The sequence below is a fragment of the Oryctolagus cuniculus genome, chromosome 7, assembly GCF_051225735.1.
Source record: "Oryctolagus cuniculus isolate XC-2025 breed Fujian yellow rabbit chromosome 7, ASM5122573v1, whole genome shotgun sequence".
Classification (NCBI taxonomy): Eukaryota; Metazoa; Chordata; class Mammalia; order Lagomorpha; family Leporidae; genus Oryctolagus; species Oryctolagus cuniculus.
Genome location: NC_142873.1, coordinates 17,360,731 through 17,388,153, shown reverse-complemented (window position 1 = coordinate 17,388,153; position 27,423 = coordinate 17,360,731). Strand labels below are relative to the sequence as shown.

At 47.1% G+C, this 27,423-nt stretch overlaps 2 long non-coding RNA genes across 2 annotated transcripts; both read right to left on the bottom strand.

The window, feature by feature from the left end:
- Positions 1–16,875: 16,875 nt before the first annotated feature.
- On the bottom strand, positions 16,876–20,142 carry LOC149125331 (uncharacterized). Its single transcript, XR_016211373.1, has 3 exons — positions 20,043–20,142; positions 17,969–18,183; positions 16,876–16,945 (listed from the first exon to the last, which is right to left on the bottom strand). It is a non-coding gene; the product is annotated as an uncharacterized LOC149125331 (long non-coding RNA).
- Positions 20,143–25,823: 5,681 nt separating this feature from the next.
- On the bottom strand, positions 25,824–26,790 carry LOC149125330 (uncharacterized). Its single transcript, XR_016211372.1, has 3 exons — positions 26,624–26,790; positions 26,264–26,447; positions 25,824–26,138 (listed from the first exon to the last, which is right to left on the bottom strand). It is a non-coding gene; the product is annotated as an uncharacterized LOC149125330 (long non-coding RNA).
- Positions 26,791–27,423: the final 633 nt, after the last annotated feature.

The window sequence follows — 27,423 nt, the reverse complement described above, 5'->3', positions numbered from 1 at the left end:
CCTTTGATAACATTTTCTTTTGGGGTACTTGGGACATCACTGGGGCTGATGCTATGACTCTCACTCTTGCTGGTGATGGGATCTTTGTGAGGACCTCCCTCCAGCTGGGAACGGGTCTTCCTCTCAGGGGCATCAACAAAACTCAGTTCTGAAATAGAACCACAGCCATCAGGATTGGTATTCATGCTCTCTCTCTGGCAGTCAGGCCTGCAGCAGAGGGACAACAAGTAAGGAAAGGGGCCCTGGACAGTCTTGTCTGAAGTGGGAGATGAAATCTGCACAGACACTAAAATGTTTTCATTTGGGTTGATTTTATACATACTCACTGATAATTTATCACTAGGCAAAAGTAATAAACATGGCTCAGATGATCACAATATTCAACAAAGTTGAACTAATAAAACACACAGCTCTTAAGCTTTTAAGGCACAGAAACCACACTGGATATCTGTTGAAGGTTTGGGGGGATGGAGCAGGATCATCTAACCTGGAGGGCATTGTAATGAGAGACAAGGACAGGGGACCACTAACAGCTGGAATGGACACATCTAGCACAAGAACACATGCATTTCATACATGCACATGCTTTGCTGAACAAACACCAAGCACATCGATTCATAGGATATATGCCTTCAGTGTCTGTCATATAGATAATAATATACATGATGTGGCCATCATTTTCTGGTCAGTTGAAGTGGGAACCTAGTTACAGGCACCTGAAGAATGGAGAGACAAGCTAAGGTGAAACACAAAAGTCAGGAAGAAATCCCAGGTGGGAGGTAAGGCATTGCTTTGGCCTAGCACACACATCTCCCTCCTGAGGCAGTGTTGTGCACTTGCCTGCTTCCTCATGACTTCCCAGCCCTGGCACTGGGTGTTTCTGAGACAAAGCCACACAAGCACTAGTCTGTGGCAAAGACAAGTTCAAGGCCTCACTGGGACCCTGAGTGCAAAAAGTCCGAGGGGAGAGACCAGGAACTCTCAGGCCATGGGGCACTCCTGAGCTGGAGTTCTATCTGAGAACCTCAATGAGGTGCTGACCCTGCTCAGGGACGAAGCACACCGATGCCTTCCTAGTGGGAGATGTTGTGCAGGGCCTTTAGAAGTTCTTGTTTGCAGACCAGAACTTTTCTACTGATATTTGAAATTCTCTCAACACAATTTGTTACAGAAGAAAAGTTTTAAGTGTGAGTACCCATAGCAGCCACCTCGCTGGCATGTCTGCTGAAAACAAGTGGACTGAGCCTACAGACAAGGGGTAGGCCAAGGAGTGGTCTCTGATTGCAATGCACACAAGGTGGGGTGACCTGGGAGAGTGACCTTGTTGAGCCTCAGGATCCTCTCCCCAAGGTGGGGACAGAATCTCCACCAGGAGAGGTCCAGTGAGGGTTGCATGGATCAGGATGGCACAGGGTCTAGCACAGCACAGATGCCCATGAGAGTGGCCTTCATAGCTGGGTGTGAATCGCTGTGACCTGGGATGACTCTGCACATCTCTGTACATCTGTACAGAGGAAAAGTGCATGGTCTCACCAAGAAAAGGTGCCTGCTGATCTATAGCACTGGGGGGACAACTGTCATTGCCAATTCTACTCCAGAACACTGAGAAACAGGGAAGGGCATCAGGATTTCGTGATTTTCCTACAGAATGATTTGATGAGTGAAGGTGCCTCAAACCCTAAAGATTCCTCCTGAGAGAAAGTGTAAAAGTTCATTGAAGCTCAGATTCAAGGAAATTGGACTTTTTCTCTGCCTCCCCCCATGAAGGCATACTCCAAGGCTCCTACTCAACAAGAGGCACTCTGCCTGTGATGACGTGAGGGACCCCTCAGCCTCACTCAGATACTGAATAGATTCCTGTCGTGGTGCAAGGTTATGGAAGCTTTGCATGAGAATAAAATGCTGAGTTTAGACACTGGATTAAAACTACAGACCTCATATGAGCACAAATCAGTGCTGTAAAGCAGAAGATGAAAACCACACCATGGACACAGGTGCGGGACTGGACTGCTGTGGTTAGCACCAAGCTGCTTCAGAGAAAACAGAGAATCTGCCAACCAAGGATACCTAGTATCAGATAACTAAGGAAACATCATACAGACTGCCAAAGCTTTAAGCCTGAGAAGTTTGGAGGATGCTGTTTACAATTGCAACTGTTGTTAAAATTAAGAACATCACAGTGACTTGTTAAAGAAGCCTCTCCAAGAGAGATGGTGGTGGCTCAGTGTTTGCCATCATGCCTTCCCATTCCCTCCTTCCCTATCTTGACGTCAAAAGCTGCACCTTGAAAGTGGGCCTGGTGACAGCCAAGGGATTCCCCTGTTGGATGACTATGAACAAACTCCACCCAAGAGCCACATCCAGACTGAGATAAGTCCCCAGGGCCTGAGTGCACAGTGGTCTGTCTCACTCAACACAGGTGTAGCAACCCAAGACTACAGAGGCCACCTGGGAGACCAGTGGAGTGTTCCCGTTCACAATGGAGCACTCACTGTCTACAACAAGAGCAGAGCAGACAGGCTGTTTCTCCAGTGAGGACCAGGTGCTCCTAGAATGGGACCAGTCAGAAGCTTCCGGAAGAAGTGCAGGAGTCAAACGCGTACCGTGAGAGTCTTGTGAGACATCTTGATCTTCAATCTCTGGAATCTCCCTGATGAGACTGGAGGGAGGGAAAGGTGGGTGAGAAACAGAAAGGGAACAGAAAGCCCCTTTACAAGCTGTTCCAAAGAGGAGGCTCCCAGAAGTGGCTGGGCTGAGCAAGGGGCCACCCACAACTTAGTTCCTATCTGGGAAAGACTGGCTACCAATTCCGTAGTAGTCCATGCTACACTGTTTGCTCTGCCTCCAAGTTACCTGGAAGTGTATGTGACAGTTTTCTCTGGTACCTCCACTTCGTGATATTGATTTTCTGCAAACAAATTCAGAGAGATTGAACAGGTTAAGCAGGTTTTAGGTCAGATATGGGTTACCGATGGCCACTACTATCAAGGGGACAGATTGTTCTCATGTGAGAACAGGAGACTGTGACAGAAGTCCTCCAGGAGGACTAAGTCGACTCAGGAGATGGGCTTGGTGAGCCATCCTGGGCAAGGGGTCAAATCTCCCTGCTCACAGTTGGATCACCATCTCAATAACCTCTGTCCAGAACCCTTAGAAACAGCCTGCAATGGTCCTCAGGGATTCTAAGCTCACAGCCCAAGAACTTCCTAGGAGGCAAACTGCAGTCATCTGGCTGCTCTCATTAAAGGACCCAGGTTGCTGACTGTGGAGAGGAGGTAGAACACTGGGAGAGAGCTATGCATGGAGTCTGATGCCCTGGAATTGAAACCTGTTTGATGCCACACAGAATCTTGGCTCTTCTAAGAGTTGCTCATGAATAATCTCCCTCTTGTCTATGGGAACAATACAAGCAATTCAAGAGCATGTATTTCTGGATGAACTCTTCCCTAGTCAATTCATCTTCCAATGGAAACGCCATTGAGAACATGAACGACAGAGATGCCTATATGGATGCTGTGGCCTGGATAAGCATGGATGTCAAAGGGCAGAGCTGAGGATTGGCATTGAAGAAAAAGTAAGCAAGTGGCGACAGTGATCCTCCAAGGTTCCCACCAGGAGGGAGCAAACACCACCGGGGCACATGCTGCTGAGCTTGCTGTGAAATGGTCACAGCTCTGTTCCATAACAAATAAACAATCATGAATTCTAACTCCTGCTTACAGCTCAATTCAGGATTTTGAGTCTATAGCCACAAGTCTGTAGGTCTGGCACGTAGCAATGACTTCACTCATCCTAGTGGGGATAGGAGTACAAGGACAGAGCAGTCACCAGGGACAGAGATAAAGGTTTACCAACTCTCAAAAGGGATCATTCTGTACATAAACTGCCCACCAATCTGCTCTGGCTTTCTGAGCATAAGCAGCTCCTGTATGCTTGCAGTCAGACATCCCAGGCACAACTGGAGCCTAGAAACGTTCATCCAGGGAACTCTGTTCTGTGAAACAGCAACCATTTTGGACAGAAATGGAGATGGGCATGCCTCACTGGGACACTGAGTGCAAAAAGTCCGAGGGGAGAGACCAGGAACTCTCAGGCCATGGGGCACTCCTGAGCTGGAGTTCTATCTGAGAACCTCAATGAGGTGCTGACCCTGCTCAGGGACGAAGCACACCGATGCCTTCCTAGTGGGAGATGTTGTGCAGGGCCTTTAGAAGTTCTTGTTTGCAGACCAGAACTTTTCTACTGATATTTGAAATTCTCTCAACACAATTTGTTACAGAAGAAAAGTTTTAAGTGTGAGTACCCATAGCAGCCACCTCGCTGGCATGTCTGCTGAAAACAAGTGGACTGAGCCTACAGACAAGGGGTAGGCCAAGGAGTGGTCTCTGATTGCAATGCACACAAGGTGGGGTGACCTGGGAGAGTGACCTTGTTGAGCCTCAGGATCCTCTCCCCAAGGTGGGGACAGAATCTCCACCAGGAGAGGTCCAGTGAGGGTTGCATGGATCAGGATGGCACAGGGTCTAGCACAGCACAGATGCCCATGAGAGTGGCCTTCATAGCTGGGTGTGAATCGCTGTGACCTGGGATGACTCTGCACATCTCTGTACATCTGTACAGAGGAAAAGCGCATGGTCTCACCAAGAAAAGGTGCCTGCTGATCTATAGCACTGGGGGGACAACTGTCATTGCCAATTCTACTGCAGAACATTGAGAAACACGGAAGGGCATCAGGATTTCGTGATTTTCCTACTGAATGATTTGATGAGTGATTCTTGCTGAGAGAAAGTGTAAAAGTTCATTGAAGCTCAGATTCAAGGAAATTGGACTTTTTCTCTGCCTCCCCCGCCATGAAGCAATACTTCAAGGCTCCTACTCAACAAGAGGCACTCTGCCTGTGATGACGTGAGGGACCCCTCAGCCTCACTCAGATACTGAATAGATTCCTGTCCTGGTGCAAGATTATGGAGGCTTTACAGGAGAAAAAAATGCCGAGTTTAGACACTGGATTAAAACTACAGACCTCATATGAGCACAAATCAGTGCTGTAAAGCAGAAGATGAAAACCACACCATGGAGACAGGTGCGGGACTGGACTGCTGTGGTTAGCACCAAGCTGCTTCAGAGAAAACAGAGAATCTGCCAACCAAGGATACCTAGTATCAGATAACTAAGGAAACATCATACAGACTGCCAAAGCTTTAAGCCTGAGAAGTTTGGAGGATGCTGTTTACAATTGCAACTGTTGTTAAAATTAAGAACATCACAGTGACTTGTTAAAGAAGCCTCTCCAAGAGAGATGGTGGTGGCTCAGTGTTTGCCATCATGCCTTCCCATTCCCTCCTTCCCTATCTTGACGTCAAAAGCTGCACCTTGAAAGTGGGCCTGGTGACAGCCAAGGGATTCCCCTGTTGGATGACTATGAACAAACTCCACCCAAGAGCCACATCCAGACTGAGATAAGTCCCCAGGGCCTGAGTGCACAGTGGTCTGTCTCACTCAACACAGGTGTAGCAACCCAAGACTACAGAGGCCACCTGGGAGACCAGTGGAGTGTTCCCGTTCACAATGGAGCACTCACTGTCTACAACAAGAGCAGAGCAGACAGGCTGTTTCTCCAGTGAGGACCAGGTGCTCCTAGAATGGGACCAGTCAGAAGCTTCCGGAAGAAGTGCAGGAGTCAAACGCGTACCGTGAGAGTCTTGTGAGACATCTTGATCTTCAATCTCTGGAATCTCCCTGATGAGACTGGAGGGAGGGAAAGGTGGGTGAGAAACAGAAAGGGAACAGAAAGCCCCTTTACAAGCTGTTCCAAAGAGGAGGCTCCCAGAAGTGGCTGGGCTGAGCAAGGGGCCACCCACAACTTAGTTCCTATCTGGGAAAGACTGGCTACCAATTCCGTAGTAGTCCATGCTACACTGTTTGCTCTGCCTCCAAGTTACCTGGAAGTGTATGTGACAGTTTTCTCTGGTACCTCCACTTCGTGATATTGATTTTCTGCAAACAAATTCAGAGAGATTGAACAGGTTAAGCAGGTTTTAGGTCAGATATGGGTTACCGATGGCCACTACTATCAAGGGGACAGATTGTTCTCATGTGAGAACAGGAGACTGTGACAGAAGTCCTCCAGGAGGACTAAGTCGACTCAGGAGATGGGCTTGGTGAGCCATCCTGGGCAAGGGGTCAAATCTCCCTGCTCACAGTTGGATCACCATCTCAATAACCTCTGTCCAGAACCCTTAGAAACAGCCTGCAATGGTCCTCAGGGATTCTAAGCTCACAGCCCAAGAACTTCCTAGGAGGCAAACTGCAGTCATCTGGCTGCTCTCATTAAAGGACCCAGGTTGCTGACTGTGGAGAGGAGGTAGAACACTGGGAGAGAGCTATGCATGGAGTCTGATGCCCTGGAATTGAAACCTGTTTGATGCCACACAGAATCTTGGCTCTTCTAAGAGTTGCTCATGAATAATCTCCCTCTTGTCTATGGGAACAATACAAGCAATTCAAGAGCATGTATTTCTGGATGAACTCTTCCCTAGTCAATTCATCTTCCAATGGAAACGCCATTGAGAACATGAACGACAGAGATGCCTATATGGATGCTGTGGCCTGGATAAGCATGGATGTCAAAGGGCAGAGCTGAGGATTGGCATTGAAGAAAAAGTAAGCAAGTGGCGACAGTGATCCTCCAAGGTTCCCACCAGGAGGGAGCAAACACCACCGGGGCACATGCTGCTGAGCTTGCTGTGAAATGGTCACAGCTCTGTTCCATAACAAATAAACAATCATGAATTCTAACTCCTGCTTACAGCTCAATTCAGGATTTTGAGTCTATAGCCACAAGTCTGTAGGTCTGGCACGTAGCAATGACTTCACTCATCCTAGTGGGGATAGGAGTACAAGGACAGAGCAGTCACCAGGGACAGAGATAAAGGTTTACCAACTCTCAAAAGGGATCATTCTGTACATAAACTGCCCACCAATCTGCTCTGGCTTTCTGAGCATAAGCAGCTCCTGTATGCTTGCAGTCAGACATCCCAGGCACAACTGGAGCCTAGAAACGTTCATCCAGGGAACTCTGTTCTGTGAAACAGCAACCATTTTGGACAGAAATGGAGATGGGCATGCCTCACTGGGACACTGAGTGCAAAAAGTCCGAGGGGAGAGACCAGGAACTCTCAGGCCATGGGGCACTCCTGAGCTGGAGTTCTATCTGAGAACCTCAATGAGGTGCTGACCCTGCTCAGGGACGAAGCACACCGATGCCTTCCTAGTGGGAGATGTTGTGCAGGGCCTTTAGAAGTTCTTGTTTGCAGACCAGAACTTTTCTACTGATATTTGAAATTCTCTCAACACAATTTGTTACAGAAGAAAAGTTTTAAGTGTGAGTACCCATAGCAGCCACCTCGCTGGCATGTCTGCTGAAAACAAGTGGACTGAGCCTACAGACAAGGGGTAGGCCAAGGAGTGGTCTCTGATTGCAATGCACACAAGGTGGGGTGACCTGGGAGAGTGACCTTGTTGAGCCTCAGGATCCTCTCCCCAAGGTGGGGACAGAATCTCCACCAGGAGAGGTCCAGTGAGGGTTGCATGGATCAGGATGGCACAGGGTCTAGCACAGCACAGATGCCCATGAGAGTGGCCTTCATAGCTGGGTGTGAATCGCTGTGTCCTGGGATGACTCTGCACATCTCTGTACATCTGTACAGAGGAAAAGCGCATGGTCTCACCAAGAAAAGGTGCCTGCTGATCTATAGCACTGGGGGGACAACTGTCATTGCCAATTCTACTGCAGAACATTGAGAAACACGGAAGGGCATCAGGATTTCGTGATTTTCCTACTGAATGATTTGATGAGTGATTCTTGCTGAGAGAAAGTGTAAAACCTCATTGAAGATCAGATTCAAGGAAATTGGACTTTTTCTCTGCCTCCCCCGCCATGAAGCAATACTTCAAGGCTCCTACTCAACAAGAGGCACTCTGCCTGTGATGACGTGAGGGACCCCTCAGCCTCACTCAGATACTGAATAGATTCCTGTCCTGGTGCAAGATTATGGAGGCTTTACAGGAGAAAAAAATGCCGAGTTTAGACACTGGATTAAAACTACAGACCTCATATGAGCACAAATCAGTGCTGTAAAGCAGAAGATGAAAACCACACCATGGAGACAGGTGCGGGACTGGACTGCTGTGGTTAGCACCAAGCTGCTTCAGAGAAAACAGAGTCTGCCAACCAAGGATACCTAGTGTCAGATAACTAAGGAAACATTGTACAGACTGCCAAAACTTTAAGCCTGAGAAGTTTGGAGGATGCTGTTTACAATTGCAACTGTTGTTAAAATTAAGAACATCACAGTGACTTCTTCAAGAAACCTCTCCAAGAGAAATGGTGGTGGCTCAGTGTTTGCCATCCTGCATTCCCATCCCCTCCTTCCCTGTCTTGACGTCAAAAGCTGCGCCTTGAAAGTGGGCCTGGTGACAGCCAAGGGATTCCCCTGTTGGATGACTATGAACAAACTCCACCCAAGAGCCACATCCAGACTGAGATAAGTCCCCAGGGCCTGAGTGCACAGTGGTCTGTCTCACTCAACACAGGTGTAGCAACCCAAGACTACAGAGGCCACCTGGGAGACCAGTGGAGTGTTCCCGTTCACAATGGAGCACTCACTGTCTACAACAAGAGCAGAGCAGACAGGCTGTTTCTCCAGTGAGGACCAGGTGCTCCTAGAATGGGACCAGTCAGAAGCTTCCGGAAGAAGTGCAGGAGTCAAACGCGTACCGTGAGAGTCTTGTGAGACATCTTGATCTTCAATCTCTGGAATCTCCCTGATGAGACTGGAGGGAGGGAAAGGTGGGTGAGAAACAGAAAGGGAACAGAAAGCCCCTTTACAAGCTGTTCCAAAGAGGAGGCTCCCAGAAGTGGCTGGGCTGAGCAAGGGGCCACCCACAACTTAGTTCCTATCTGGGAAAGACTGGCTACCAATTCCGTAGTAGTCCATGCTACACTGTTTGCTCTGCCTCCAAGTTACCTGGAAGTGTATGTGACAGTTTTCTCTGGTACCTCCACTTCGTGATATTGATTTTCTGCAAACAAATTCAGAGAGATTGAACAGGTTAAGCAGGTTTTAGGTCAGATATGGGTTACCGATGGCCACTACTATCAAGGGGACAGATTGTTCTCATGTGAGAACAGGAGACTGTGACAGAAGTCCTCCAGGAGGACTAAGTCGACTCAGGAGATGGGCTTGGTGAGCCATCCTGGGCAAGGGGTCAAATCTCCCTGCTCACAGTTGGATCACCATCTCAATAACCTCTGTCCAGAACCCTTAGAAACAGCCTGCAATGGTCCTCAGGGATTCTAAGCTCACAGCCCAAGAACTTCCTAGGAGGCAAACTGCAGTCATCTGGCTGCTCTCATTAAAGGACCCAGGTTGCTGACTGTGGAGAGGAGGTAGAACACTGGGAGAGAGCTATGCATGGAGTCTGATGCCCTGGAATTGAAACCTGTTTGATGCCACACAGAATCTTGGCTCTTCTAAGAGTTGCTCATGAATAATCTCCCTCTTGTCTATGGGAACAATACAAGCAATTCAAGAGCATGTATTTCTGGATGAACTCTTCCCTAGTCAATTCATCTTCCAATGGAAACGCCATTGAGAACATGAACGACAGAGATGCCTATATGGATGCTGTGGCCTGGATAAGCATGGATGTCAAAGGGCAGAGCTGAGGATTGGCATTGAAGAAAAAGTAAGCAAGTGGCGACAGTGATCCTCCAAGGTTCCCACCAGGAGGGAGCAAACACCACCGGGGCACATGCTGCTGAGCTTGCTGTGAAATGGTCACAGCTCTGTTCCATAACAAATAAACAATCATGAATTCTAACTCCTGCTTACAGCTCAATTCAGGATTTTGAGTCTATAGCCACAAGTCTGTAGGTCTGGCACGTAGCAATGACTTCACTCATCCTAGTGGGGATAGGAGTACAAGGACAGAGCAGTCACCAGGGACAGAGATAAAGGTTTACCAACTCTCAAAAGGGATCATTCTGTACATAAACTGCCCACCAATCTGCTCTGGCTTTCTGAGCATAAGCAGCTCCTGTATGCTTGCAGTCAGACATCCCAGGCACAACTGGAGCCTAGAAACGTTCATCCAGGGAACTCTGTTCTGTGAAACAGCAACCATTTTGGACAGAAATGGAGATGGGCATGCCTCACTGGGACACTGAGTGCAAAAAGTCCGAGGGGAGAGACCAGGAACTCTCAGGCCATGGGGCACTCCTGAGCTGGAGTTCTATCTGAGAACCTCAATGAGGTGCTGACCCTGCTCAGGGACGAAGCACACCGATGCCTTCCTAGTGGGAGATGTTGTGCAGGGCCTTTAGAAGTTCTTGTTTGCAGACCAGAACTTTTCTACTGATATTTGAAATTCTCTCAACACAATTTGTTACAGAAGAAAAGTTTTAAGTGTGAGTACCCATAGCAGCCACCTCGCTGGCATGTCTGCTGAAAACAAGTGGACTGAGCCTACAGACAAGGGGCAGGCAAAGGAGTGGTCTCTGATTGCAATGCACACAAGGTGGGGTGACCTGGGAGAGTGACCTTGTTGAGCCTCAGGATCCTCTCCCCAAGGTGGGGACAGAATCTCCACCAGGAGAGGTCCAGTGAGGGTTGCATGGATCAGGATGGCACAGGGTCTAGCACAGCACAGATGCCCATGAGAGTGGCCTTCATAGCTGGGTGTGAATCGCTGTGTCCTGGGATGACTCTGCACATCTCTGTACATCTGTACAGAGGAAAAGCGCATGGTCTCACCAAGAAAAGGTGCCTGCTGATCTATAGCACTGGGGGGACAACTGTCATTGCCAATTCTACTGCAGAACATTGAGAAACACGGAAGGGCATCAGGATTTCGTGATTTTCCTACTGAATGATTTGATGAGTGATTCTTGCTGAGAGAAAGTGTAAAACCTCATTGAAGATCAGATTCAAGGAAATTGGACTTTTTCTCTGCCTCCCCCCCCCATGAAGCAATACTTCAAGGCTCCTACTCAACAAGAGGCACTCTGCCTGTGATGACGTGAGGGACCCCTCAGCCTCACTCAGATACTGAATAGATTCCTGTCCTGGTGCAAGATTATGGAGGCTTTACAGGAGAAAAAAATGCCGAGTTTAGACACTATCCCCTCCTTCCCTGTCTTGACGTCAAAAGCTGCGCCTTGAAAGTGGGCCTGGTGACAGCCAAGGGATTCCCCTGTTGGATGACTATGAGCAAACTCCACCCAAGAGCCACATCCAGACTGAGATAAGTGCCCAGGGCCTGAGTGCACAGTGGTCTGTCTCACCCAACACAGGTGCAGCAACCCAAGACTACAGAGGCCACCTGGGAGACCAGTGGAGTGTTCCCGTTCACAATGGAGCACTCACTGTCTACAACAAGAGCAGAGCAGACAGGCTGTTTCTCCAGTGAGGACCAGGTGCTCCTAGAATGGGGCCAGTCAGAAGCTTCCAGAAGAAGTGTAGGAGTTAAACACGTACCGTGAGAGTCTTGTGAGACATCTTGATCTTCAATCTCTGGAATCTCCCTGATGAGATTGGAGGGAGGGAAAGGTGGGTGAGAAACATAGAAGGAACAGAAAGCCCCTTTCCAAGCTGTTCCAAGAGGAGGCTTCCAGAAGTGGCTGGGCTGAGCAAGGGGCCACCCACAACTTTGTCCCTATCTGGGGAAGACTGGCTACTAACGGTGCAGACAGGATGCAATGTCTTCCATTTGAGGAGGCTCCTTGCTGACCACCTGGAGTAGATGAACTGAACGTTATCACAGGGCAGCTTTCATGTGAGGAAAAATGAAGTGCTCATAGGAAGCACGTGGCAAACAGAAAGCCAGGTAAAACAGAAACACAACTGCCTTCACTTAGAATGGTAAGTATGTGTAGATATATAATATTTACACATGAATCAACTACAGCCAAATATTAAATCTATGTGTGCTTGTAGACTTCTTTATGCTTATTTGTACTGCTTGAAGTCATTTTAAAGTAAACAGGCAAACAGAACTCTCATCTTCTTGGAGAAAGAGTATTAGGTTTGAGGTGATAAGTGAGTAGCGGAGATATTGACAGGGCATGGAGACAGAAGCAGAGAGAAACAGAGGATTTCCTCTGTTTTGAGGTCATTAGGGACTCAGCCTGGAGAAATGACTCTCAGTTGGTCCACTAGTACCCATGAGTATTTGGGAAATGAAAACTGGCTTCAACAGATTTATGTAAACTACATGCAGAGTCAATGAATTCCCCTTGTGGGATACTGGAGACTACCACGGATTTAGCCGTCAGTCTTATTCTCAGTGCTGAGGCACTAGTTTCTGTCAGGTTGTTTTACATGATTAATGGGGGGCAGAGAAGCTCATGAGAAGAGGAGACCTGTGAGCAGCACCCTGCCCTTCACTGCACACGAGAGAGGCAACGATGGCAAGGAATCCCTGGAGAGGCTCCTTCATGGAGTCAGCCTGCTGCAGGTCACTACGTGGAAAAGCTAGGGAGAAGTGGAAACCCAGACTAGTACCCTAATGATGGCAGACAGCAGTGCTGACGGGGTGCCGCAGGGTTGGCTCAATGGATGGGAGATGCACAGTGGCACTGCTCTTCTTCTCTGGACCTGGAGTCTGCCCGGGTCAGCACTAAGCTCGCTGCCCAGGGTTCCTAAGACTCACCTGGTGTGTGACAGGGCTTGTGCTTCCTCTTGCATTTCATCATTGTCATGTTCCTTTTCTGCAAATGAATTCAAACAGGCACAGTCATCCAGGATGATCCCCTCAAAGCCTGTGCAATGCGCTGTCCAGCACTAGCACAGCACACCAGTATCCTCAGTGTCACTGCCGACTCCTCAGATAGGAATTGTCTAGAGGGTGGAGGTCATTTCTGAGGGAACTAGCTTGTTCATTTTTCTTGACACATGAGGTAAACCTCCCTATTCCTCCAGTCATCACACCAATAATCACTGACCTGATTACCTACAGAAATGAAACAAATTTTCCCAAGTGTGGTTGCTGTGGCAAGCAGGTAAAGCTGCTGCCTTTAACCCCAGGATCCCATGTCAATGCCGGATCAAGTCCTGGCTGTTCTACTTCTGATCCAAATCCCTCTAATGCACCTGGGAATGCAGTAGAAGATGGTCCAGTACTTGGGCCCTGCACCCACATAGGAGACCTGGAGGAAACTCCTAGTTCCTCCCTGGGCCTGGTCCAGTCGATGCCATTGTGGCCATGTGGGGAGCAGACCAGAGTATGCAAGAGTTGCCTCTCTCTCTCTCTCCCTGTTTCTCTCTCTCTCTCCCTGTTTCTCTAATTCTGCCTTTCATAAGGTAAAATCAAATCTAAAATAATATTCTCTGGAGATGCTTGGTTCCTAGTGTGATTCCTTTCCATGAGAGGAAGTGCAGTGCCCATGGTTCTCAAACAAGCTCTCTTGGTAGTTTGTGGTTTACCATATTTTGTACATTGAGGATAAGATAAAAGGTGGAACAGGTGAATTTTCAGTTCTGGGTATCAGAGTGAATGTGTGCAGCACAAGAGAAAACTTGGCTACTCATGGAATCTCTAAGCACAGGTCTCAGACCTGCAGCCTGGGGACACACTACTAAAGGAATGACAGAACATTTTGTATGTGTGGTAGGTGAAATGATGCCAACGTTGAAGGGACAGACAACGTGGTTGGGTTCAATGAAACAGGGGGAGTATCTTGACTGCAATGGAGACGAGCATGCTGCTGGCTCTGACAGGAAGCAATGTCACATGACAGGGATGGGGAATGACTCGTGTGATCAACACTGCAGGGGGCAGAGGGGTCTGCTTCATTAGGAATGGATGGCAGAGACAAGCATGAGATGTGCTGCTTAGGTGGGTGTGCATCTGTGACATTCTTCTGGCAATGACTGAGCACTGGAATCTGAGTGACAAAGCCACACAAGGAATGGGAGGACAGCAAGGCTGGATGGGCCAACCACACCTGTGCAACAGACTGGTTGAAAAAGAACAGATGCTGAGAACGTCTCAGACCATCCCATGTCCAGGAGCCCTCTCAGTCAGGTGGGAGTGATGAGTGCAAGGATAGTGCGGGCTCCTTGGCAAGCAGAGGGGGTTGTATCACCTCACAGTGGAGGACTCACCATTTGCATCTGGAGCAGAGAGCATGTCCTGCTGCTCCAGGGAGCACCAGCTGCTCCACGTGGAATGGTCAAGCTCAGAAACGACCGGAAAAATCGAGGGAGTGAGGTAGCACTCGTCCAGTGAGTCCTCTGGGTCTTCCCGCTCTTGCTCCTCTGGGAGCTCCCTGCTGGGATGGGAGGGCAGAGACACTGAAGACATGCATCACAGGTACAGAAGTGACTTTGTCATCAGACTACAGGTTAAAATATGTGAGGGATGTTCAAAGGGGGAATATAGAGGGAAACAATGCAAAAGGGAACGTTATGAAAAGAGCCATTTCATCATTGGCTGAATGTTCCAACTGGCTCTAGTGACCAGTTTCTCCAGCATTTTGATTCCCTAGTAGTCCATGCTACAGTGTCTGCTCTGCCTCCGAGTTACCTGGAAGTGTATGTGACAACTTGCTCTTGTACCTCCACTTCGTGATATTGATTTTCTGCAAACAAATTCAGAGAGATTGACTAGGTTAAGCAGGTTTTGGTCAGATATGCGTGTCCGATGGCCACTACTACCAAGGGGACAGATTGTTCTTGTGTGACAACAGGAGACTGTGACAGAAATCCTCCAGGAGGACTAAGTTGACATCAGGAGATGGGCTTGGTGAGCCATCCTGGGCAAGGGGTCAAATCTCCCTGTTCACAGTTGGATCAGCATCTCAATAACCTCTGTCCAGAACCCTTAGAAACAGCCTGCAATGGTCCTCAGGGATTCTAAGCTCACAGCCCAAGAACTTCCTAGGAGGCAAACTGCAGTTGTCAGGCTGCTCTCATTAAAGGACCCAGGTTGCTGACTGTGGAGAGGAGGTAGAACACTGGGAGAGAGCTATGCATGGAGTCTGATGCCCTGGAATTGAAACCTGTTTGATGCCACACAGAATCTTGGCTCTTCTAAGCATTCCTCATGAGTAATCTCCCTCTTGTCTATGGGAACAATACAAGCAATTCAAGAGCTCTCTCCCCAGGCCCTTTAGGATTTATGTATCTAAAATCTAGGAGTGTTGCTATGTTACTGACTCATCCTATCAGACTGATCATGGTGAATAAGGGTAGAGGAGTTTCTAAAGAAGGCTGAATGAACTCCATAATACCTCGCACAAATAAATCTATGCAGTTATAGAGAAACATTGAACATTGATTTTGTAGGGACGTTCCTGGATTCAGCTATGTTTTTTGAACTGTACAGGAAGTACAGTATAAAAGACTTTATATCCTGGTTTTGGGATGATTGCATAGCTAAGATAAGCTGTCTTAAAGGAGATAGAGACTAGGGATGGAAGTAGGGAAACTAGGATCACAACTTGGCCCACACATGGGAAGTGTTACTAAAAGCCTGCATGGGGCTAGAACTCCAGGGATGCAGTAGTAGAACAGAATGATATCACTGCGGGTGACAGCAGGCATTATTTCTAAGTTAGAGTGTCTGAAAGGCACTTCCTACACAGGGCCTCTGTATGTTCCCTTAGGCTAGGGTGCAGTGAGACAAACTGCATCTGAGGGGAGGGAAGCTCCTTGACTCTCCTGATGTCTATGTTCAGTGCCACAACCTGGACCCTGACTGAAACCAACTTGTGTCTGCAGGGCCTGTGCTCAAAAGTGACCCTCAACCTGAGAGCCATTGTGTACAAAGAATGGAGAGGCTACCTGGGAGAACGGTGACAGGTTCTTCTTTCTTTTGTGAACAAGCGTGTTCCCCATCTACACCTAGCACACTGTGGGTGTCCTCAGCATCAGGAGACATTTGCACAGTGCCCTCAGGCAGGCAGGAGTCACTCAGCAGGTGGTCAACAGCACCAGTGATAGATGTTTCCTGCTGTGAATTTTGTGGGGTTTCCATTTCATCCACTTCCAAGAGCTCCCTGAGAAGCCAGGTGGGATAAGGATGACAGAGATTAAACCAAGAAGGAAGAGACACCAAGGAGGTGGCTGGTTTGGATGGGGTGCATAAGGGATCAGTCATAGACAGCATAGAGGTTGTTCCCTCCACTCTGGACACCGTGTGGCTGCCTAGGGGGAGAGGGCCTGGGAAGAGATCAGCCTCTGCTCATCACACTCAATACACAGCAGCTAATGAGGAAGCAGCCTCCACTGTCGCTGCATGGCACAGTCACAGCACAAGCACACATTGACAGCCACGCGGGCTGACACCCTGTGCTCAGGTTGGGTTGTTGCAGTGTCCTGCAGCCATGTGATCAAGGTTCTAGGGGCTTGGCAGATTCTAGAGATGTGCTACCTTCTGGGCCTTCTCTTAACCAAGTCACAGGACAGCAAACATGGTTTTGTAGAGGTGCTTTTCTGCAGTTGAACCTGGCTGGATTCTTCCTAACTGCCCCCTTTGCCCATTGCCTCTTTGTTAGTTTTCTCTGGTGAGAACTTCAGCTAACTCTGTAGAAAGCAGATGCACATCTTCCTCCCTTTTCCAGAAAGCAGAGAACAGAGGTTCCCTTTGTGTGCAGGCAACACCTAAGGCTGTGAGTTCATGATGGATCCTATCAGCAACTAGGACTAGGACAACAGACACCTACTTTAACAGGGGGATTTCCTAGTTGGCAAGGAAGGACTCAACACAATCTGCAGTTGTGTTTCTGTGTGTGCCTCAACTCCATGACTGCCTCGGCCCCTTTTCTGTTCTTTACGAGACCCTGTGCATCCTTCACCCATTTGTTGCCAGCTCCTAATCATTCACTATTACCTGTCAGCAACAGGTCCTTGTGCTGGTGTTTCCTCCTCTTCAATATTTTCTGTAAACAGATTCAGAAATGTCCAATCAGATAATATCACTGCCCCCATTACAATCAAGGTGGCCTCTGTGTGCATATGAATATCTACATATGGGCCAATAGTGGACAAAAACTTCAAATGTTCTGTGTTTAAAGAAATGCCTTACCATTCTCTTGTGGTCCATTAGGCTTTGTGTCTCTGCACTTGGAGATCAGAATCATGGCAGAATCTGCCTGAAACTAGGCCAACATCCTTTGCTCCCATATCACTGGAAGCTTCTCAAGCTTCCCTGGGACTTCTGCCTGTTATCCCTCATCCTGCCACTAGTGGGAGTCCAAGGCATGGGTTCTATGTTCCCATGGGTCTCACAGAGAAACTCCAGCTGTCATGAAGAAGCAAAGAACCCGACTTCCATCCCTCCTTCACAGGCCCTCCACGTTTTCTCTGCTGTATCATTAGAGGAAATTCTCTCTGTGTTACGAGTCCCTTCTCAACAGCTTTCCTCACTGAAGTTCTACTAACTCTAGTGCCTGGTCTGACACTCCCAGGGAGAGGAGGGCCTTTGTCCTATTGGGAAACCTACAAGCAACAGCTTCCACCTTTGATGGTTACATCTGCTCTGCCCCAGAGTTTTTGGTCCATCTAGTGAATGAGGCAAGAGAAATCCTGGATGGAGAAAGCAATCAGCTGTCTACCATTTGAAAACCACACTGAGCACAGAGCTGGAGGCTTCCATTCAAGTTAGCTCAGTGACTTTGTTCAGCCTAACAGTGGCCTCACTTCACAAGGTCTTTCTGGTCTTGATATGAGGATGGACCCTGCCTCTTCCCCCAATGGCCAACCACAATCAGGAAGGGAGGAGACCTTTGGGATACTGCAAACTTGAAAGACTTCTCTGCCCCTATCTGTTTTTCCCAAGCAGTGCTGACCTTGTCCTGGTACACATGTTCAGTACCAAGAAGAGCTGAGGCAAATGCCCATGGCAGAGATGAATGCATCTGAACCCCTGAGGCTTCTCACATGACAGCCTGTGCCCAGCTTACCTGCTCCTAGCAGGTCCTCAAGGCACGCTGACAGCCGGACAGCCTCAGTGAGCAGTCGTCGGAAGCCCTGCCCCGTACAGGTCTCAGGGTCATGCACGGTGAGCACGTCCTTCAGGTACTGCTGCAGGATGTGGGCTAGATTTCTCCCCCTTTGGACCTTTGGACGTAACTGGGAAAGTTCTTGGTCCTGATCTTCAAGGATGCCACGGCAATGCCTAAGGTGCAAGCATGGAGAAAGTTCTAGATGGGAAGTGATGAGTGTTGGGTTCTCTGTATTTCCACAGATTTTCATAACAATGCCTTATAGAGCCCTCCACCAGCATCACCACTCAGGTTTGGAGAAATACCTGTGCCAAGAACAGCAAAGGGCAACACAAGGCCTTGCTCCCACTTTTAGAGAAAGATCTTGTCACAATTCCTGAGATTCCATTCAGGTCATGTTCTATCAACAGTGCAAGGATTCTTCCTTTCTCGCCTTCATAAAGGTGCTAATTCAGTTCCTCCTTCCAGCCACAGGCATTTCCACGTAGGAAGACACACAGTGTACAGTGTAGTGACTGGGATTCATGGTGCACACAGGGGTTACATGGCAAGAAACAAGAATGAAGGTCTGGCAGGGCCAAGCTGAGCATCAGTCTTCTATATCAGGAGGTGATGGTGACTAAGGGGAAATGAGGATTGATTGCAAGATGACCAATCAGAGGAGCCCAGCATCCCCTCTACCTCCCCTGAGAAGACCCAATGCAGCTCCATCTTGAGGTGAGTGACCACAGAAAAGCACCTCCACACTAAGGGAACCATGAGAACATGGGAGGAAGAGAGAACAGGCATAGCACCACCTACAGAGGACCAAAGCTAACTGGTGACTGGATTCCCAGAAACACAGCCATGGGGATTTCCTGTTGCAGAAGAGAGAGTAAACAGGAGGGCCCCATGGGAGCCCATCCACCTGGACACCTTACTTACAGACTCTCCGCACTTGCAGCTCTGAATTCAGATTCCTCTGCTCCCTCCTTGTTTCATAACGTCTGAGACATGGGGCTTTGCTGAAACTCTCTGCCCTTGTCTGGCACAGGCTGGCTCAGTTTTTGATTTGGGCTGCCCACTAGTGTCACACATCCCCACCTGCCTGCCCTACACAGAGAGCCTTACCTGAGCAGCTCAGCAGACCTGGACTGCTTTGGCAGGGGCCTCCCCATGTAGCTTCTTGGTCAACATGGACTCCATGATGTCTTTTTTTTTTTATTATCTATTCATACCATTTTATTACAGAAATAAACAGTAATTGCGGAGGGAATAGTATTTTCATTTTAAATTCTCCTGTAGGGAGAATTTTTTCAAAGTACCTATTCACTTTTACTTTCATTGTAAAATTAATTTTTACCATTTCTTTCTAAAAATTTATTCATTCATTTATTGTAAGTAATATACATTTCATAAGACAACTTTAGGAATATAGTTATTCTTCTCCCCATACCCAGGGTACCACCCACACTCCCAGCCCAGCTCCTCTTCCCTCTCTACTTCTCAATCTCATTCTCCTTTAAGATGCATTTTCAATGAACTTTGTACACAGAAGACCAACTCTATATTAAGTAACGATTTCAACAATGTGCACACACACCCACCCAAGAATAAAAACTGTTTGAGAAATGTTTCACTGTAACTCTCTCTTAATACAACTCATTGAGGACAGAGGTCCTGCATGGGGAGTCAGTGCACAGTGACTCCTGCTGTTAATTGAACAATTAGCACTCCTCTGTATGTTGTCAGGGACCACACAAGGCTCATGACATGAGCTGACTAGGCTATGGAAGCATTTTGAAAACTCTGTCTGTATTTAGACAAGGCCATCAGCAAAGTGGAAGTTCTCTCCTCCCTTAGAGAAAAGTGCATCCTCCTTTGATGGCCACTTCTTTGTCTGGGGTCCCACAGTGATCCTACATGGAGAACATTGTTTGCCACAGTGCCTTGGCTTTCCATGCCTGAGATGCCTCAGTTCTCCCTTCTGAGCTGCCCCACCGGAGACACCCACACACCTCCCCACCTGCCTGTCCCACACAGAGACCCTTACCTGAGCAGCTCTGGGACCGTGGGCTTCTCTGCCAGCGGCTCCTCCAAGTGGAGCTTCTTGGTCAGTATGGACTCAATGATGTTTTTAAACTTCTCACAATCTGGGGAAAGACAGACACGCAGAACTCAGGGAGGTGCTTTTGTAGTCAGTGCCTGCTGAAGACCAAAAGAACTCCAGGGCCAGGCTCCAGATTGGGAGTTTCACATCTGTATTTCATCACCTCACTACATAGCATCTGAAATTTCCTATTTTTAAAAGATTTATTTATTTGAAAGGCAGAGTTACAGAGAGACATAGGCAGAGAGAGAGAGAGAGAGAGAGAGAGAGAGAGACTCCATCAGCTGATTCACTCCCCAAATGGCTGTAAGGTTGGAGCTGTGCCAATCTGAAGCCAGACGCCAAGAGCTGTTTCTAGGTCTCCCATGTGGATGCAGGGGCCTAAGCACGTTGGTTATCTTCTACTGCTTTTTAGGCCATAGCAGAGAGCTGGATTGGTAGTGGACCAGCCAGAATTGAACTAGTACCCATATGGGATGCCAGCACTGCAGGCAGCGGCTTTACCTGCTGAACCACAGCACTGACCCTGCTATTTCCCAGTAAAATGAGAAAAAAGGACTTCAAAGATACAGAAGGTGACTTGACAAGGTGATTCCACTGGTGTTTACAGAATCAGAGTTCCCAGCCCCTGAGCTCAGACTGAATCATGAGCCACTGGACTCAGCAAGCCTTGCAGCCTCTCAGGTCAAACAGGAACTTGGGGCATGAAGTCGTCACCTTCTGTATATTTGGGAGCTTGATAAGGGTGTAGGACTGTTTCCTTGCATTGGGAAAGATTTCAAGTGTTTGTTATTTCAGACTTAAGGGACCATCTTTCATGGAACTGTGTAGAATACAATGTATAACAAAGTAAGGCCCTGAGGCAATATGGCCCAAGAAAAAGTATAGTTCCTGCTAAATTAGAAAGAGTGCAATAAGGGCCTCATGGATTCTGTTGATCTTGAGCAAGGAACCATCCTTGGAGTTGTATAGGAAAGAAGGAGCACATATTGTTGTGACAATCTACAGAGGCAGGAATTATGATAGCACCTATGAATGGGAGAGAAATCGAAGCTACAGAGAAGGTGGGCAGTGGGGAGCACCCAGGTGAGTGGGCCTGATTCCCCCCCTACACCCTGTGCTCCCACTCCCAGGTCTCAGGCAGCGTCTTCCTCTTCTGGAAGAAGAACTTGTGCTCCAGGAGCAGGACTTTCTCCCAGTGGGGAGGCTGTGTTGTGAGGGTGTTCCCATGGATATCAGAGTTCCAGTGCACAGGAGACTCTCTGTCTCTCTGGAAGCACATCCTGCTCACTCTGAACACATGTCCACTCCTGACCTAGGACAGTGCTTTGCCAATGGGAACTCAACGGAAGCTTGAATTGAGTGAAATGCGTTAGCCCCAGAAATGAGGCCCACAGTGATGGTATAAGGCTGCAGGAGCTGACACAGACAGGATGATCATAAACATGCACTCAATATGGTGGAGCCTGACCCTGAGGACAACAGGCAGCTCGATGCCTCAACAGGAATCCATGAAAGATTCAGCACTCCTGTCACCCTACACCTCACTGCTACCTTGGAAAACTTGCGAAACCCTGTGTGTCAGCTTGGGAGTGTGGTCAGGAGGAAATTAAGTTCAGCAAAAAGAAGACAACAATGAAGTAGTGAGGCCATTTAGTTCCTCAGGAGAAGATACAGGACAATCTTCACTGTGGTGAAATGACCCGAGAGAACTTACTGTATTTTTTCAGCTCCATGGCCAGGGCAAAGTTTGTAGCCTCAGCTATGAGAAACTTCTCCTGGAGCTCCCAGCAGTCCTGTTGGCTCTTTGCCAGCTGGGATCTCAATTGCTGGCATTCGAGGTCATTCAGTTCTGCCTCAGGATCTGAGGCAGGGCTGTGGGATCCTGCCATGCTGATGGTGTGTCACAGCAGGACAACAGGGACTGGGGAGAGGAAACCCAAACACAGGTGAGGTTCAAACAAATGACATCCAAGAGTTTCAGGTAGGCTTGAGGGGTGACAATAACTGTCCAGCTTCACTTACTGATGTGAAACACCTGATCCACTGCCCGACAACACTGGGAAGTTCTTCACTGGACAAACAAGGATAAAACTGCCAAAGCCTAGATTCAAGGCACTGCCTGTAGCTCAGTCTCTGCTAGGACTGGCTGTTGTGTGGCAGCTAACGGTCTGCCGTTGCCATCACAGAATTAGAAGGTGGAGCGTGTCATGGAATCTTTGGAACTCTGCCTTCCAGGGGCCTAAGCTAGGTTGAGGCACAAGACCCCCACTGGTGGGGACAACCTACCCATCTGCCAGTCTCATAGTTATAGATCCTGCACTGATACTACAGACCGTGTCCCCAAATCACCTAAGCATGTATCGCTCATATAGTCATGTATGTGTATGAAAATACCAAGGCAGAAAATGTGTCCCAACAAGCCTTCCTTTCTCAGGGCTGTTAGGAAGTCACCCCACCTGCTGTTTAAAGAGATCTCAAGGCTTTTCTACCTGTTTGAAATGCTGAATTTTAAGCTTCCCTGATAAATGGGTCATTTTATTATCTTAGAAAGGAATTTTGAGAGTTCTTTTAGTTTTCTGGATAGAACTGTTATATTAGGTATGCAATTTCAAAAAGTTTCTCCCTATGTTGGCCTGTATATTCATCTTCTTATCAATGACTTTGAACAGAAAATTTGAACATATTAATTTGAACATATTTGAACATATGGAAATGAAAATGTTCTTTGTTTAATTATACTTATTTGAGATGTAAAGATGAAGATGTAGAGACATACACACAGAGAAACACAACCAAAACTATGTGTTACATTACTATTTCACTCCCCAAAAGCATGCAACAGTCAGGCTTGGCCAGGGTGACACTTGGTGTGCAGAACTCCAATTTGTTCTGCAAATGTATGGGAAGAACCTAATGCTTTTAATAATATATTTATATATAATTACTGCAACTAATTTTATAATGATGGCAAACTTATTTTGAGGAATATGGGTGTTACATATTTGAAGTGGTTTTTTAAATTAACTTCTTATTTAATGTTGTATCTATGGCATAAATGCAATGTTAAGAACATAGTCCTTCTTCCCACCTACCTGCCCTCCCACCTATTCTCCCCCTCTTCCTCCTCCAACTCTCCTGTTTAGTCTGAGAAAGAAAAAAAGACAGAATGGAACAAGAAAACTAAGAGAACTGTTACTCAGCAGCCTAGCAAAGGGCTGTCCAAGGTTACTGCTTCTCAAAGGGGATTTCACTTTTTGCCCCCTTCTGCTATTCCCTTCCTCTTCTCCCTTCTTTCCTTTTAGAAACTTAATTGTCTTCAAAGAAGAACCCACGGATGATACATCTGCTGTGAGCTCTTAGACAGAACTATAACCTATGAGACATAAGAATATCCTCCATTTAATGCACTAAAAGGAAGTGATTCTGGAGAACAGTTCTACTATGAAGTCCCTTGATATAGCTTTGAGGACAGAGGGCAGTGCACAGTGGCTCTCACTGTGTCTTTAACAAATCACACTCTTATGTCTGACCTCAGTGCTCACCCAGGGCGCTTGACATGAGCTGCCTCAGCTACAGAAGCCTTCTGGATCCACCTAGCTCGACAAGGCCATAAGCAAAGAGGAAGTTCTCTCCTCCCTTCAGGGAATGTGCATCCTCCTTTAGTAACCACTTCTTTCCACTTTCAGTTTCACCCACAGGCATCCTATATGTAGGGCCTATATGTGAGCATTGCAAAAGCCACTTAACTGCTGAATGAAATGCCAGTCCCAAAAGCTGCACATTTTAAGGTTTCCATTTGAGTGGATGATCAAAACTGTTTTTTTTTTTTTTTTGAAATTTTAAATTCTGATGTCTAAATAGATGTAGGAGTCTCCACTGTGGCATAGTGGGGTAAGCCACCACTTGAGACACTGGTCTCCTCTATGAGTGCTGGTGGAGTCCCAGCGGCTCCACTTTCAGCTGATCCAGCTCCCTGTTGAGGTGCCAGGGAAAGCAGTGGAACATGGCTTATGTCCTTGGCCCTTGAGCTCTTGTGAGATACCCAGATGGCATTTTGGGCTCCTGGCTTTGGCCTGGCTCAGCCCTGGTTGTTGTAGGCACTTGGGGAGTGAAACAGAAGATGCAAGGTCTCTCCCTCTCAGTGTGTGTGTGTTCCTCTCTGTCTGTAACTCTGCTTTTCAAATAGAATAATACATCTTTTAAAATAATTATTAAAATATTCAAAAATGATATTGTAATGTACATATCCATAGTGTAATGATTCCTCTAGACTAGTAAATAAAATATTCATCATCTCACAGTTAACCTTTATGTGCCTGCACATGGTAAGAACCCACAAAATCTACTGTTAGAAAATTCTCAGACTTTCTCATTCTAATGGAGAATAGCATGCTCCACTAATAACTCAGATTCTCATGCTTAACTTCAGAACCCTAGATTTAGTTCTTCTCTATAACTACCACTTTGTACTCTTGGGTCAACATTTCTCTATTCTTCCCACCAGACTGCACCACCTTGAAGACTTCTCTTATATTCTCTGTTTTGACATATTCAACAATTTTCCATTTTTTCTTTCAGACTCCACACATAACAGACTTCATGCAGTGTTATTATTTCTATATCTCATTTATTTCACTCACCATAATGTCCTCCAATTTCATCCAGTTTCTCACAAATGACAGGAGTTCCTTTATCTTTGAGTTGAACAGCATTCCATCATATAAATATATATTTAAGCATCATCATACATCTATCATGTATAATGTATTGTTACACATTATATGTATATAAATATCTATACACAGACATGTTAAGAATGATTCAAAATCTTCAAGTGATTCCAAAGTGTCATGGAAATTCTGTAGTATCCTTTTATTAAAATATACTTTTCAAGCCATATATATGGACAGCAAGATTGCTTAACCAACCTTCTGTTGATGGACATTTAGGCAGTTTGCATCTTGGCCTCTGTGAATAAGGCATCGACTAGGGATTGCAGGTATATATCTGATATGGTTTTTTGTTTCTTCTTTTTTTGCACATATACCAATAAGGAGGATGAATGGGTCATTTGACAGTTCTAGTTTAACATTTCAAAAATACTTCAATAATGTTTTCTATAATGGCCATACCACTCAACATTCTCACACAAATGTAAAAGTGTTTCCTTTTTGGTACACCCTTGCCCACATTTATTCTCTCTTGTCTTTGTGAAAGCAGCTGACCCTATGGTTCTGAGGGGATATCCCTCTGTGGTTTGGAATGGTGTTTCCCTGATGAGTACTGATAATGGGCAACTTGTCATAAACCTGGTAGCAATGCATATTCCTTTCATGGAGTAATGTCTACTCAGGTCCTTTGCCAATTTCTCAGATGAATGATTAATTATTTTGGCTACTGAGTTCTGTGAGTGCTTTCACACTATAGCACAGAGAAAGCAAAAGCCTTGTGAACAATGTACATAGGTCTTGGCCCCATGTGGGGATCATGGGGATCCTTACTTTGGGGCTGTGGAACTGCACCACTGCCATTTTATTGGATTGTGCAGTGTGTTGCATGGCGGAATTGAGCATGGGTGGAAAAATGTACCTAGCTGAAGAGGGCAGGAAGGCTGTGCTTTCTCTCTCTCTCCCTCTTTTTTTTTTTTTTTTTTTTTTTTTTTTTTTTTTTGGTGGTGACACTGAAGTTACCAGGATCTCTAGCTTGCATGGAAAGCTTGTGTTCAGCATAAACCTGCTCTGATTCCATCCAGGGATCTCCCTGGCCAGGTGCACAGGTTCACTGTGGAGTCAGTTTCTCTCCTGACCTCAGTACTCATGGAAGGTGGCTCCTTCAGGGGCTGGACAGTGGAGTAGGCCTTTCTGAGTATCCCCTGAGGTTTCTGACACAATGTGTCCTTCATCTCACCCACACTTGGTTTCACCCTAACATTACCTTGTCATTCTCTGGGTCATTCTCACGTCCCAGAGAGCTGCTCATCTTCCTTCATCTGCACCTTCAGTTCTGGGTTCTCAGGATGTGGACTCAGTTCCGGATCTGGGAGGAGACACAGGAGGGACTAGGTCAGCTCTCAGCCTCAGTTCCCAGGGCACGTGTGGTTCCCCAGGGACTCAGAGGAACCTAAGCAGCAGGACCTCAGAGAGGAACAATACACACTTTACCTCACTGATGAGGAACCTGGGGTCCATAGAGACTAAGAGGTTTTCTCAGCACCACAGCTGATGGAAGGAGGGCCACCCCATGAGCTTTGACCTCCAGCTTCCCTGTGCCGAGCATGGCTCTTGTCTTCCAAGAATGCATTGTTGGGTTTTGTAGACTTCAGATAAAGCACTGCTATTACTGCTCCTAAAAACAAACAAAGTATGAGGGTCATTCCTTGGACACAGCTTTTCCCACATTTCTATTGTCCCATTATGTATTCTCTGTCTGTTTTCAATCAATGGGTGATAGAATGGGAGCAGAGAATACATAAGGTGAATGAGTATTTAACACAGCCCTGCCTGTCCTGTGTGTTCCCTTACCTCTGGAATTCTCCCTCAGGTTTTCTCCTCTGCTGCAATGGTGGAGACTGTCAGACCTCATGGAGGTCATTTCTGTATGGAGATCCATGTTCTTCTTTTTGTCTCCTGGAGTCAGGGAGAGTAGAGATTCATTCTGGACCTCTGTGGACCCAGCTTTTCTGCGAGGCAATGCTGCTAGTTTCAAAGATAAAAAATTAAAAACAACAATGACCAACAGAAATCAGGTCAATAAAGATTTTCCTGATGTGCCTGAGATCGTGAGAACAGCCCCTGGTAGAATGTGGTCAGAGCCAAGCACGGGGCATTGGCAGACTGACTCAGGTAAGGTGTATGTGCAAAACAACCAAGAGAAGGCTGCTAACACCAGGAAGAAGACACACATCAGAGGAGTGTGAGAAGAAAAGACAAGTACTGGTTCAAATGAAGAAGGAAGTATCACAGGCTGAGACCCAGAGGCAAGGCCCCACATCACAGAGGATTAGTCCTCAGCCTTGAAACCTATCCCAGGAAGTCCTGTTGGATTTGCCCATCTCAACTTGAAAACTTTTGGATTCATGACTTCCTTGTAGGCTCCATTTTTGCCCTTGCTGAATTAGAGTCACTGTCATTGTCACCCTATGTCCCCTGCACATGGGGCAGATAAGCAGTGTGTTTAATGTCAGAATAGCACAGATGGAATGGATCACACACAGCATCCACACATAACAAACACCTCCAACTCATTCACATCCCCCTTCATGACCCAGGGAAATCCCACATTCCTGCTGTGAGGCCTCCACCTGACAGGGGAAGTGTTTCCA